General features: G+C 42.1%; 1 protein-coding gene across 7 annotated transcripts in view; it reads left to right on the top strand.

The window, feature by feature from the left end:
- Window positions 1-15,806, top strand: part of SYT1 (synaptotagmin 1) — a 608,991-nt gene that overhangs the window by 230,416 nt on the left and 362,769 nt on the right. For 3 of the 7 annotated variants that reach the window (XM_056574051.1, XM_056574055.1, XM_056574052.1), the window contains one exon: window positions 986-1,108. The exons of the other annotated variants lie outside the window; for them this stretch is intronic. The gene's annotated coding sequence lies outside the window, so the exon portion shown is untranslated. The remainder of the gene's footprint in view (window positions 1-985; window positions 1,109-15,806) is intronic. 7 annotated transcript variants of the gene reach the window in all.

Raw genomic sequence — 15,806 nt, 5'->3', positions numbered from 1 at the left:
GGGGGATGTAAAAATAGCAGAAAATCTGTTTTTTGATTGTTTGGCTCTATTTAGCATGCTGTCCCCAGATTAGCAAGGTAGCCTCCCTCCATTAGGCAGGTAGTCCCAAACATTAGTCAGGTAGCCCCTCCCCCCATTAAACAGGTAGTCCCTAGATTAGACCCCCATAGGCAGGTAGTCCTTAGATTAGTGCCCTTCAATAGACGATTAGTCTCCATATTAACCCCCTACATAGTCCTCAAAAATAATAACATTCAAAAATAATTCATACTTATCTCCTCCCCCAGTGAACATCAGCCAGAACCCCTTCTTCCAGCTTTGCTCTGGTGCAGGTGGTGATGATGAGTAATGTCACCACCTGCACATGGGCAGGGGTCAGGTCTGTGGCTTACACCAAAGTGGACAAGTTTCCAGAATTCCCTATCTTGCAAGTGGATTTTAAATTGAGTGGTTTGGACAACAGCCCACATTATAATCTGCAAGGTCAGATAGATTGGGGAGACATGGCCATTTGGTGCCTTAGCCGCAGGCCCCTCAGCAGTGGTCTACTCTGTCTATATGGTAGGTACACCACGGATGAGGAACTTGGCACCCCCCAGGTAAGTGGCACCGATGGCAGGCTGTCACCCTACTCCCCCACCCCCAATAAGCATGACATTGAATTCAGTTTTTTTTTTTTTTTACTTTTCTTAAGGCTCAAAAAGGCCTTATTGTAAAGGGCTAAAAAAAACAAGTCAGAAAAATAAAAACTAAGAGGAACGTATTTACTTTACAAGTGAAACGGACAGCATTTTTATCCAAGAACTTGAATTATTTTGGAATATGACAGAGTTTTGAATTAAAAAAAAAAAAAAAACACATTCCAAAGAAGTAAATTACATCTCTAACCACAATTGTGATGAAATCATTCTCTTTATGAGAAATAATTTTTAATCATTCGATTTTTTTTACACCACAACAATTCACTAATCACTTTTCTTGACAGATTACTCAAGGGTAATTTGGATGCTACACTGCAGCAACATAAAATATGTAAAGTGAAGCACATTCCTGGAAAGAAGAAATTAACCGATTTAATTAGAACAAAGCCTTCCACAACCATCTAAAGGTACATTGACCTTGAAGTATTTGACAATATAATATGGAGATGAAGCTCAATTGTACAGGATGAAGGTGTCACTGAGTTTCTATGACATGACATATCAGTAGAGTCATTGACCTATAACCGCACTGCACTTCCTCTGTCATACATCTTGAAAGGTTTTTTGTTCTATTCATTCATAGTGTGCCTTGTGATGATTTCCCTGATCCTTTCTTTTTAATGGAAATCACCAACTCATATAGAATTAAGATTGCTGGCATACAAACTTTACTTTATTTAGCAATGCAGATGGTACAATCTGAGGGAAACTGATCAAAACTGGACCTTGGTTCATGAAATATTTTAGTCATTACTCATTACCATAAAATTGAAGAATGTTCAATGTTCTACAATAGTGGTTCCCAACCTGGGGTTCTTAGTAGTTCTCCAGGGGGTATTTGAAAAAAAAATGAGCAATGGCGGTCGCAGCCACTAGTTGCTGCTTCTAAAGTGTTGGTAGGCAGACGTCACTGCACTGAGGAGTATAGCAAGAGGGCAGCAGAGGAGAAGCATAGGCATCAGGCTGCTCTAGGCAATAACTACCATTAGTTTTGGTGCTCCATTGCTCCTGCAATTGGTCCCGAGACCAAAGGAGCAGTGGAGCGCCAAAGCGGGACAGTATGGTGGCCTACAACTATATATCGGGGCATTTTGGGGGTCTAAAACTATATATATGGGGGCAGTACGGGGGCCTACAGCTATATGTGGGGCACACAGGGGGCCTAACTTCTTTATGGGGACACAAAGTGGGAACTTTAACTGTGTGGGGTAATGCACATGGAAAGTTTGCAAAGAGGTGTAGTACACTAGTATCGCTCCATCAGCTATAGTACGGGAGGGGCAGCAATCTCTATAAGACGCACAGACATTCGCTCCATAAGACTCACAGACATTTCCTTCCCAATTTTGGGGGAGAAAAAGTGTGTCTTATGGAGTGAAAAATACGGTAATAATTTTACTTAATCAAATATGTTTTGTTATCTGTTTGTATTTTGTTGTCCTTTATACAATGCCATTGACAGTTTAACTTGAGATGTTGTTTTGAGCTGTGAACGGTTGCTGCAAAGACACTTGGGCATAAGAAAAGAAGACAGACCTATTGATGTACAGTGTGTGGGAGAATGTTGTGAGCATGATTTGTGTTAAGTTGCGTATTCATTATGCATGAAGAGGAAAGATCAGCTGAGATTTCTCTGCAACCTATTATTGATGGTGACATCATGGGTTACCTTTCTTCTGTATAATAGAGGTGTTACCTTATGTTGTAATCCTGCTTTTTGGTGATATAACTCATGACCATGCCTTCAGTGATTTAAGCTGCAATGGAATCTCTAAAAAGCTAAATTATCAGAGTTCCTCCGAGAGTTTAACAAAAAAATAAACTTACTGCAGTAAACATCATCAGTCAACAGTAACAACCTTCAGTGCCGATGCCTCAGAGGAGTTTATTTTCCTGCATCGATGACAGGTTATACTTCCGTGTGACAACTATAATCAATGTATAAATGAGGAAAAGAAACATGTGGACTATGCCTTACAAAAAGTTTACATCTACCAGAATATGAACAGTCTTTATTGTGTAAAAAATTGCAGACTAGTACAAGAATGAAAAACATTTTAAAATGTGCACAAAAGGTCTCGGTAACAGGTAAGGTTGTGTGACCCCACAGTTTGTACGAACAATTTATAGCCTTATAAGAAAATAATATAATCCTAAATAGAAAAGAGTATATATTGGTATCCACATGTGCTTTACCCAATAATACACGTGTATCAGCAAAACTAAAGTGGTGGATAATAATAAAACCTATCCCCTATCCTCCAGATAGGGGATACCTTTTAGATTGTGGGGGTCCGACCACTGGGACCCCCACGATCTCCCATACGGCACCCCACTCTCCACTTGAATGGAGGTGTGTCGATCACGCCACCAAGCTGTGGCCTACACGCACCCTCTATGTATCACTATGGGAGAGCATTCAGGTTTCTCCAGCTCTGCCATAGAGATACATGGAGGGGGCATGTCAGCCACAGCTTGGTGCCAGGGTCGACACACTTTATTCAGGCAGAGAGTCATGGCATTAGGCGGGAGATTGAGGGATGTCCCAGCGGTCGGACCCCCATGATCTAAAACTTATCCCCTAAACTGCAGATAGGGGAAACTTTTTTGGATACTGTACTCCTATTTTAAATTCTTAGTCAAAAAATATTTTCTGAATTGCAGTACTGTCATCATTCAGTATTTATATAGTTAATATTTGAGCAATGAAATGTTAAAGGGGTACTCTGGTGGAAAACTTTTTTTCTTTAATCAACTGGTGCCAGAAAGTTAAACAGATTTGTAAGTTACTTCTATTAAAAAATCTTAATCCTTTCAGTACTTATTAGCTGCCGAATACTACAGAAGAAATTATTTTGTTTTTGGAACACAGAGCTCTCTGCTGAAATCATGACCACAGTGCTCTCTGCTGACATATCTGTCCATTTTAAGAACTGTCTAGAGTAGGAGAAAATCCCCATAGAAAACATGCTCTGGTCAGTTCTTAAAATGGACAGAGATGTCAGCAGAGAGCACTGTGGTCATGATGTCCGCTGAGAGCACTGTGTTCCAAAAAGAAAATAATTTCCTCCTGTAGTATTCAGCAGCTAATAAGTACTGGAAGGATTAAGATTTTTTTTCAATAGAAGTAATTTACAAATCTGTTTAACTTTCTGGCACCAGTTGATTAAAAAAAATACGTTTTCCACCGGAGTTCCCCGTTAATTTGGGAAAAATGATATAACTGAGTGACTGCATGGAGCTGTGATCTACATGGTGACTATAGGCTTGCCTATTTCTGCACAATCCTGTTAGCTTTGAAATATGAGATTGAATAGCTAAATAAACAGAAATGCAGCATTGTGCTGTTAAGCGTGCTTGACTGAGCAGCTTAGCTGACATTTGGCATGTTTGTTTCCTCCAGCCACATACTGTTGCTGGCTAAAATGTGTTCATTTCGTTGGGTGATGCAATGAATATATTTATACAAACTTAAGGTGTTTTTTTGGTGCTCAGAAAGCTGCAGAATAGAACAAGATATGTTGTCAAATATAAATAATTTAATTATTAAATAGCAGTTTGCTAAAATAATTAAAAATTAAAATATATAACAAATTGTAAACTTTTTTTTCTCTTCTACTATAGTTCCGAGCTCTGCTGCGTTTCTCTAGCTGCTTGTAACAATTTTATTCCTCTTCTGCTTTCTTTATGATAGGGACAATGCCAGAGCTATAGAACTATTAGAACAGTGTTATATGACTAGCTTGTTTCTAACAATTTTTGGCTGCCACCTCTTACATTGGGGAGCTGTAATGAACCATGTGCATGAGGCCTTAGGCTGGCAATACATGTCAGATAGCTATTAGCACAATGCTTGTATGCACGCCAGATATATCTCCCAATTCACACATACAAATGCATGATTGGTTTGGGCAAATGTGCATGTGTTTTCATTGGCGAAAGGGGAGTATAAGCTGCTGTCAGAAACCGCTAGCGACAGCTTATCTTCCCGTGAACAAAATTGACAGGACCTCCATCCAGATAGCTTTATGGGGCTTTACCAGTATGCTTATTTTGATAATCTTTCTGAGTTCTGTAGTCCTCACATTACCTTTAATATTCTGGTTGACGTCTTTTAACCCTCTCCAGCTTCAATATAGCTTTCTTGTACACTGGTTCCCAGTACTGTACACAGAATTCCATGTGAGGTCTGGCTAATGATTTCTACAGTGGTTGAATGATTTCCTTGTTGTTGGCATCTATGCCCTTTTTGATGCATGCCATGATCTTATTTGCTTTGGCAAAAGCTGCTTGACACTGTTTTTTACAGGTAAATTTACTTTCAATTAAATTAACTAAGTCCTTTTTCATGTCAGTCATCCCCAGTGTTTTCCCATTTCTTTACTTCAGTTTGATTAAAGGGGTACTCCAAAGGATAGGGGATAAGATGTCACATTGCAGGGTTTTGCAATAGGGGCACTGGGGATCCCCATGATCTCTGCTGCAGCACCCCTGTCATTCGGTGCACGGAGGGTACTCCGCTCTGTGCCCGATTACTAGAGATGCCAGCTGCCACGTCCCCTCCATTCACATCTATGGTAGGAGGCGTGATGGCTAGTACATAGACATGAATGGAGGGGGCATGGTGTGACGTCACGGACACGGAAGCTGCAAACTTCCGTATTCTGGATGCCGCCGCTGCCGGCCCGGAGATTACGAGGGTCCCCAGTGGTGGGATCCCTGCAATCTAACATCTTATCCTTTATCCTGTGGATAGGGGATGAGATGTTTTTCAGCGGAGTACCCCTTTAAGAACTCCAATTTGTCATGAAACCTGTTCCACACAGTACAAACACCCAAAAGACTACATTTATCTAGCAATTGATGAGTGTTTACACAGGGAATAAATAAAATATGTCTAAAAGGAAAATGGTCTTAGTTGCCCAAAATCAGCACTCATCCTTTATTTCTTGAATGGGAACTGTCAGATCCAAAAACTCTTTAATTATTCAATAAAGAAAATGGCTCCTGAAAATCCCACTACTAGGGGTCCCCACACCTACTGGGACACTTACCAGTCCTGCAGTAGCATCAGGCTTGTCCATGAGTCATGGACAAGAGATTATTTATGGACAAGGCTGCATGAGCAGGTGCACCAGTCACCACAAGGGAGGAACATGCCCCCTTCCTCTGAAAGGATTTCTAATACTGTGAGCCAATGAAAAGAGGGATTTTATATTGAATATAGGTGATAAAAGCATAAAAACTAAATGTACATTGTCAGAATTAGGTAATGAGTAACATATTATTATAATTTTTTGTGGGATCTGACAGGTACGCTTTAAACTTCTCTGGTAATTTAGAAAGCTATTTTGTGATTGATTACTATGGGAAACTAAGAGTGTTTTTACTTTACTTTAGATTTAGATTTACTGTGGAGCAGTTGTCCATAGCTACCAATCAAATTGATTATTTTATTTTTTAAAAGGCCTCAGTAAAATAAAACAAGCAATCTGGTTGGTTGTGGTTAACTGGTCAACTTTTTCCTCTGCACATGTTTTGATAAATCTCACTCTTTGGCCCAGATTTATCAAACTGCATAAGAGAAATAAACAGAGAGATTTTCCCATAGCAACCAATAAGAGCTAAGCTTTCATTTTACCAAAGCAGATTAAGAAATAAAAGCTGAGCTGTGATGTAGACTGCTTTGGAAAGTTTTTAATTTAGACAATTATTGATAAATATGGGCCTTAGTGTCACCAAATTGTGTTGTTGTGAAAAGCTGGTGATCTCACTCCACAGCCTATCAGAATATAGGGGAGATAATCAAAAATGATTGATTAGAACAACACCTTTGTTGCCCATGGCAACCAATCATAACTTTCATTTTTATCAAAGCAGTTTAAAAAAGTTATGCTAAGCTGCAATTGGTTGCTATGGGCAACAAAGTCATCTTTCCTTTAGACACTTCTAGTTTATCTTGCGTTTAGAGAGAAGTTAATAAAGTACACACTTGTTTCCATGGAGCTCATTCTCCATCATAAAACATTTTTGTTTAACTTTTATTGGGGTTCCGAAAATGACAACACAGCAGAAGGATTTACCTAAAATATCACTGAATCAAATTAAGACAAATTGCTATGTAAAACTTACAGTACAATGTAGTTGACAGTTCATTCTTAATATAGCTAAATTATTATAAATGATACATCAGGAACTGCATAAACTGCAATATTAATTCATAAAATGTCATCATCTGACATCCTATGTGTAATATAAATAAGTCTAAATTTGCATAAACAAAATCTCTTAAGGCCATGTGTGATTATGCATGTTTATTCACATCATTGTTCTAGATGGTAAAATATTATTAATATTATGGTCATGTTGCAGTTCTGTGAAGGTACGGAAGGTATGAAAGCATTGTCACTACAAAGGCAATGCCACAAGCTGGCTCTAGGACTAGAATGGCGTTTACCATTGATGTTGACATTCATTTATAATTAAAATAATAGTACCCTGCACTGAATATTTCATAAACTGCCAAGAGATCTCTTAGTAACAGGATGTTATTTAAAATATGCTGCAGTAAAAAAAAAAAAAATTCCATATATTACTACAGGTATTTTGGCTATAAAGGTCCCCAAAAAAAGACCTGTATTTTTTAAACCTGGATTAAACTGTAATATTTATCTTAAAATGAATCTGTCAGCTCTATATCATGCTTAGAACTACAGATATGGGCAGATAGCTAATGGGAATATAAAATTAATAATAGCCTGTTTCTTAGCTGATGCCTGCTGCAAACTTCAAAAATCATGTTTTACTTCTAAGCTCATAAGTCGTAGAAGCTGCACTAAACCTAAATATGCACGCTTGCTACCTCCCCTAACCTGACATGTCTTACATGATTGATTTACAGTGCTTACCTTAAAGTAAAAGAGAATTTTATAACTTTGCAAACAGCCATCAGTTAAGGGACAGATATAATTTGTTTTATTGCCCAAACGCTATCCGCCCAAGTCTGCAGTTCTGAGCATGATATAGCCCTAACAGATTCCATTTAGCTATTGCTAAAGGATGTAATAACATTGCAGTAAGAACTGTAGGAGCAAAACAACTTAAAGTCCATAGCCTGTCAGTGGTATAAGAGTGTAATACATTCATGTTGCAGCTCACCATGCTCATCTTCTCATCATGCGCTTCGTAGCCTTGGCCTTGGTACTTTTGTGAATTTCTATAGTCATTAGCCGAATTGCTGTTAAAAGATAATACCAGAACAGCAGGAGGAATTCCAAATTTTATGTATTCCCTTTCACGCACTCTATACTTTGTCTCTCATTACCAGATTACAGACTTAATAGCAGTTTCTAACCTGCAAAGGCCCCTTACACATCACTTTCATGAAATCTACTCTCATTTACATCTTTATTGTCAACAAAAGGAGGATAGGAATGAAACAAATTTTGGAAGATGTTTATAATTTTTAGACTTTTTTTATGACTCATGCTAAATTTACACATTGCATAAAAAAATTCAAAAAAAACAACAACACTGCAGTAACATAGATGTAAAATGCAGCATTTATTTCTATTTCATAAAGTGTTGCATTAAAGTCTATAAAAAAAAGCAGCCATCAATGCACACTGTCACGATTCGGCTTACAGGTTGTGGATCCTCTGTGTCAGCGAGGGATTGGCGTGGACCGTGCTGGTGGACCGGTTCTAAGAGGCTACTGGTGTTCACCAGAGCCCGCCGCAAAGCGGGATGGTCTTGCTGCGGCAGTAGCAACCAGGTCGTATCCACTAGCAACGGCTCAACCTCGCTGACTGCTGAGAAGGCGTGGGACAGAAGGACTAGGCAGAGGCAAGGTCAGACGTAGCAGAAGGTCGGGGCAGGCGGCAAGGTTCGTAGTCAAGATGGATAGCAGGAGTTCAGGTAACACAGGCTTTGGACAACACTAAACGCTTTCACTGGCACAAGGCAACAAGATCCGGCAAGGGAGTGCAGGGGAAGTGATGTGATATAGCCAGGGAGCAGGTGGAAGCCAATTAAGCTAATTGGGCCAGGCACCAATCATTGGTGCACTGGCCCTTTAAGTCTCAGAGAGCTGGCGCGCGCGCGCCCTAGAGAGCGGAGCCGCACGCGCCAGCACATGACAGCAGGGGACCGGGACGGGTAAGTGACTTGGGATGCGATTCGCGAGCGGGCGCGTCTCGCTGTGCGAATCGCATCCCCGACGGCCATGTCAGTGCAGCGCTTCCGGTCAGCGGGACTGACCGGGGCGCTGCAGGGAGAGAGACGCCGTGAGCGCTCCGGGGAGGAGCAGGGACCCGGAGCGCTCGGCGTAACAGTACCCCCCCCTTAGGTCTCCCCCTTTTTTTGTCCGACAACTGCTTTACCTGGGACGAGGACACCGGGAGTGAATGGAGGGTCTCCTCAAAGGCAGGCAGTACAGCAGGAGTGGGAATGGGGAGGGAGGGCAGAGGGTGAAGCTTGGCACGGGGCAGTGTGTCACCAGGACGGGGGCCATGAGGAGGCACTGAGGCTTGCCTGACGGGACTGGGAGGGGGGAGAGGCATTTCTTATGGCAAGCAGAGTCCCAGTTCTTGATCTCCCCGGTGGTCCAGTCAAGGGTGGGAGAATGAAGCCGGAGCCATGGCAGACCAAGGAGGACCTCAGAGGTACAGTTGGGAAGGACGAAGAATTCAATCATTTCGTGATGGGGTCCAATACACATTAAGAGGGGTTTTGTGCGGTAACGCACGATGCAATCCAATCTGACTCCGTTGACCGCGGAAATGTAGAGCGGCTTGACGAGACGGGTCACCGGGATGCAGAATTTATTCACCAAAGACTCCAAAATAAAAGTCCAAGCAGGCCACGGCTGAGAGGGAGGAGTTGGCAGAAGGAGAGATCCGCACGGGCACCGTGAGACGTGGAGAAGCAGATTTTGAACCAAGAGACGCCACACCCACGTGAGCTGGGTGCGTGCGTGCGTTTCCTAGTCACGGAGGACGAATAGGGCAATCCACCAAGAAATGCTCGGTACTGGCACAGTACAGACAAAGATTTTCTTCCCTGCGGCGATTCCTCTCTTCCTGGGTCAGGCGAGACCGATCCACTTGCATGGCCTCCTCGGCGGGAGGCCCAGGCGTAGATTGCAAAGGATACTGTGGGAGAGGTGCCCAGAGATCTAAGTCTTTTTCCTGGCGGAGCTCCTGATGTCTCTCAGAAAAACGCATGTCAATACGTGTGGCCAAATGGATAAGTTCTTGCAGGTTGGCAGGAATCTCTTGTGCGGCCAGCACATCCTTGATGCTACTGGATAGGCCTTTTTTAAAGGTCGCGCAGAGAGCCTCGTTATTCCATGATAATTCGGAAGCAAGAGTACGAAATTGGATGGCGTACTCGCCCACTGAAGAATTACCCTGGACCAGGTTCAGCAGGGCAGTCTCGGCAGAAGAAGCTCGGGCTGGTTCCTCGAAGACACTACGGACTTCAGCGAAGAAGGACTGGACTGTGGCTGTGGCAGGATCATTGCGGTCCCAGAGCGGTGTGGCCCAAGACAAGGCCTTTCCTGAAAGAAGGCTCACTACGAACGCCACCTTAGACCGTTCTGTAGGAAACAAGTCCGACAACATCTCCATATGCAGGGAACATTGAGACAAAAATCCACGGCAGAGTCTAGAGTCCCCATCAAATTTGTCTGGCAGGGACAAGCGGAGGCTAGGAGCGGCCACTCGCTGGCGGAGGAGGGGCCAGGAGCTGGCGGAGGAGATGGTTGCTGCTGTAGCAGAGGCAGAAGTTGCTGTAACATGGCGGTCAACTGCGACAGCTGCTGTCCTTGTTGGGCAATCTGCTGCGATTGCTGAGCGACCACCGTGGGAAGGTCAGCGAGACTTGGCAGCGGCACCTCAGCGGGATCCATGGCCGGATCTACTGTCACGATTCGGGACTGACCGGGGCGCTGCAGGGAGAGAGACGCCGTGAGCGCTCCGGGGAGGAGCAGGGACCCGGAGCGCTCGGCGTAACACACACATTGTGTAATTTGGATATTGGAATTAGTGTTGTTTTTTGTGTGCACTGACGGCTGCTTTTCCATAGATATATTATTCGATTTTAAAAACCTGTCGCTTTTTGTATCTATTTTACTGCCAAGTTTTTTAAGTTCATGTTTCACTATGTTAACCTAGCCATACAGAGATGGTTATGGAAAAAAGAGTTATAACATGCTGCACGTAGGGCCTAATTTTTTATCCGAACCAAGAGTTAAACTGTTTCCACTACTAGCTTTGGTAAAAACTAGTGACTAAAATGAGGACCAAAATAAGGGTGAATCTAGCCTAAAAAAAAAAAAAGCCTTTGAACAAACATGACAATGCTGCATTGAGAACCTTTGCTCATTTGGGCCCTATAGATATTTTGAGCAGTCACGGGAAGATAAGACCACATTAGCAGTTCTGCTATGTTTTTGGATCGAGTTGTAGAAATAGACATACTAGCAATGTGGAAGGGATCTGGCTCTGGAAACAATACTATGTACTTTAATCCCTTTTGAAATGTTGCATTTTATTTCTGGAATAGAATTTAATGTCATACTAAGTTGATGACTCAAATACATGAATAGTGCCCTAGCCATTAGCAGTGGGTGTCAACTGTAATATACGGTCGACAATCTGCAATGGCTGGTAGTGGAGCACACTACCAGGCAGACAAAAAAGGATTTTAATATAGTAAAAAAAAAATGTAAAGGGAGGAAGGGGGTTAGGGAGAGATGGGCAATAGGCAGGGACAGAAAGAAAGAAAAAATGGATGGTGGGAGCTACACTTTAAGGATGCAGACAATTTTATTTTTACGTTTTCGATTTTTCATCCTCACTTTCAAAAAATCATAACTCTTTTATATTTTCATCCACAGACTAGTATGAGGGCTTGTTTTTTGTGTGACCAGTTGTCCGTTGTAATGCCATCACTCACTTTACCATAAAATGTATGGCACATCCCAAAAAATACTATATGTGTGGGGAAATTAAAAAGAAAACCGCAATTTTGCTAATTTTGGAAGGTTTCGTTTTCACGCCGTACAATTTACGGTAACATTTACATGTGTTTTTTATTCCTTGGGTCAATACGATCAAAATGATTCCCATGATAACCTACTTTTCTATTACTGTTGCGCTTAAAAAAATCACAAACTTTTTAACCAAATTAGTACGTTTAAAATCCCCTTATTTTGAAGACCCATAACTTTTTCATTTTTCTGTATAAGTGGCGGTATGAGGGCTCATTTTTTGCGCTGTGATCTGTACTTTTTATTGATACCATATTTGCTTATATAAAACTTTTAATACATTTTTTATAAATTTTTTGGGAATAAAATGTTATCAAAAAAGCAGCTATTTTGGATTTTTTTTACTTTATTTTTTACTTTTTTTACTTTTATTTTTACACTTTAATAGTCCCCATAGGGGACTATTTATAGCAATCATTCGATTGCTAATCCTGTTCAGTGCTATGAATAGGACAGTGCACTAATCAGGGTTATCGGTCATCTTCTGCTCTGGTCTGTGGGAAGGCAGATCAGAGCAGAAGACTCCCGGAAGGCAGTGGAGGCAGGTGAGGGGACCTTCATCTGCCATGCTGGATGATCGGATCGCCGCGGCAGCGCTGCTGGCGATGCAATCATCCATTTAAGTGACCGCGATGCTGCAGATTCTATGATCTGTATTGATCACGGCATCTGAGGGGTTAATTGTGGACATCCGCGGGATCGAGGGTTTCTGCCATTACCGGCAGGTCCCTGGCTGCGATCAACACCCGGGACCTGCTGCGCATGATCCGGGCATCGCTCCGATGCCCGCGGTTATGCTTAGGACGTAAATGTACGTCCTGGAGCGTTTAGTACCACGTCACCAGGACGTAAATTTACGTCCTTTGTCGTTAAGGGGTTAAATGCTGTGGTAAGTGGCAACTGCAGCTTCTAAGGGTGCCATCACATGTGTTGTGTAAAACTGCTCAGTTTCCCTTTGATGCAATAGAGAAGCTGCAGGGGAAAATTGACCCCATACATTTCAATGAGACAGCTAGGATTAATGAAGGACGTCGATAGCTGGACATGCTGGACGTGGGAATGCATCTTGCATTTTCCCCCATTTGGCCTGCAGAAGTAACTAAGCACCAGGTCAGGCTGCAACTGATGCACTTTACCATTACTTGTGGCATCAGTTGTAGCCCTCACACAGGTACACAGACAGAAAAGAGGTTGAAAGGGTTTTCTAGGAATAGGCAAGGGGTCTTCTTTTGTAAAGATTTGTGTAACGGCAGTGGGGAAGTGGATCCACTGAACCTGTGTGGATGATTGCGTGGGCCGTACCAAGGAGCGGAGTGTAAGGTGCCGCTGGTTTTCACCAGAGTCCACCGCAAAGCGGGAAGGACTTGGAGCAGCAGGCGGCACCCAGGTCGCTACCCCTGATACGACTCCACACAGGCTGCCGAGGTGTAACATGAAAAATAATGTCTGATATTCTCGGATGAGGTGTAACATGGTAAAGGAAGGGTGAGGCAAACTCAAAGTTGGGGACAGGCGGCACTGGAGCGTGATCAGGAACAAAGCTGAAGGAACTGGTACATGGAATAGCAGAACACACAAGAGATACGTTCTCTCTAAGGCAGCAAGGCACAAAGATCCAGCAAGAGGAAACAGGAAGTGCTGACACTTATAGTGTCAGCGAGCAGCAGTAAGCAATTAAGGGCATACTGGCCCTTTAAATCGCAGAGAGCCAGCACATGCCCTAGAGGGCGGGTACACACACGCCGGCTACCTGGAACAATGGAGGAAGCAAGAGGTGAGTAACAGCCTGGCGATCGCATGCGGGCGCGTTCCACGATGCAAACCACGGCACCGCCGGCAGAGGAGAATGTGGCAGAAGAGTGCTCGTTGCCAGTGTGTCTGGCCGGAGCGCTAGTTGTAACAATTTGTAAAGCCTAACATTCATATGAATGAAAGCTATGTCTCCCCATCTCTGCATACATGTGACCTTTGGCATGGCCAAACTTTGTGTTCTCAAGGTAGAGTAGAGGGATAAGATGATGCCAGATAGCTCTGGGGGTTTCTTATTTCTCCCAGAAAAAAAAGGCAGTCCATTAAAATTAAATATATCTTATCCTTTCCTCACCTGACATCATCTGACAGTGGAGAGTAGGGAATCCCCTATATACATTGGAGACTTGGCCAAATTATGACAAAAGTGTTTGGAGACCCTTACCAGAAAGTGTGCTAATCTTCCAAGTAAACGGAGCTGAGCTGTAATGCCAGATTTCATGGACAAGAGTGGCACTGTTTCCTGAAGAAATAATATCTGACACTTATATAACCCCGGGACAATCCTTTAAACGTGAAGGTTAAGTATAAATTTAAAATATATTTCATTGTCAATGATTCAATCTATACAGTTCATACCCATACTTATAGCTTATTATCGAATCCTACATAATAAGCAACAGTGTATTATATAACATCAAAGGCATTACCTACCGTTTAATGCATGTGATACAGAAGAAGAACACACATAAAAGATATTTTGCTTTGATGCATCTTGCACCTTTTAATGCCTCCATTTCACTGACAGTCTTTTCATACACAGACATCAAAACTTTTGCGCAATATTAACAAATGCGGTCCTAATCAGTTAACCCCCATAGTGATGCATGGAGGATGAGGAAGCTTTCTTTGAGGTATTAAAGTAGAGGGTTGTTGTGTGATTTTCACAAAAGGTTTCCTGCTAACAGGTGTCGTGAATTCTCAGTAAATGTGAATACCGTAGAAATATAACTAATAATCACATAACTATACTTTTATGGCAGTCTCTGTCAAATAAATAATGCTAAGGTACATTTGCTGCACTTGTTAAATTTCCATAAAGACTTGACTTACTACAATGGTTCCAGGCCATTTATCTGTCTTAGTAATGTCCAACGAGAAAACATTATTGTGTGTTCATCGAGCAACAAGAGGATTTGTGCTAGCTGAAACAAGGCTATTTTACAGTGCTCTTATGTCCAAAAACATCATGAAAACCATGATCCATACCGAATGGTTTGCGTTTCATTGATCGCTGTCTGCAGGGATTATACCGATACTGACTGTGAAACAAGTTTTGGGGTAAAATGATCTCCATGGCTAGTCTTGCATGAGATAACTCCCCAGTGTGAAGGACAAATGGCTGGAGCTGCACTGCTGATTTGTTCTTTAGACACGTCTTTGCAAGGCAGCGGGTTCTGTTACTTTTGTGTTGCTAAGCGCACATGCCGCTTTGACCATAGAAATAAAACATTGCTCACTGACCGATCTTCACAAAAGAAGAAAAAAGGGAAAAGTTTTATCTTTTATTTTATTTAACTTATCCTTACTGACCCATTTAAGCACCATAACAGACAGAAAGCACCGACATTTATCATTTAACAGTCTCCTGTCCGCTGTGAGATAAAATATTGTAGATTTACCTGAACGCTAATATGAAACCACATTTGGCTCATCACCCTATTATTGCTACTGATGCAAAATACACAAGCAGCCATGCTACAGGTATATCAGGCCATATGGTCTTCCCTTCTCAGGACTGCTTCTGTTAAAAAGATACAAAAAACAAAGCTAATTTCTTCCAAAAACAGCACCACCTCTGTCAGGTTGTGTGTGATATTGCAGCTCAGTTCCATTGAAGTGAATAGAGCCAATTTGTAGTACTACACACAACCTGAGGATAAGGTCTGGTTTTCTATCCATGGATATCCCTTTTAACCGAGTAGAGAGACGACTTAGCCCAGACTGTTTGTTTTTCTTTTCCTGTGGTGGCTACTGGTATGAAGCATACAGTGAATTGTTCACATGAAAATGATAGATATTGCATTGGAACACCATTATAAGCCAATACGCTCCATTGGAAACACTTGATGTCCGCCATTGGATGGATCTTGCAATCGGTAGCCTGGATTCAACACTTCAGATCTTAAACACAGCCTTATTCTTGAACACCCAGTATCTTTATGCACTAAACAGAGCCTATTGATATGCTTAATATCACTGCAGTGTTGTACCAGGCTTCCTAACAGATTACTGTAGATTAA

The sequence above is a fragment of the Hyla sarda genome, chromosome 4 (assembly GCF_029499605.1).
Source record: "Hyla sarda isolate aHylSar1 chromosome 4, aHylSar1.hap1, whole genome shotgun sequence".
In the NCBI taxonomy this organism is placed as follows: Eukaryota; Metazoa; Chordata; class Amphibia; order Anura; family Hylidae; genus Hyla; species Hyla sarda.
The sequence above is the reverse complement of the archived record's forward strand: the minus strand, read 5'-3'. Positions and strand labels throughout refer to the sequence as shown.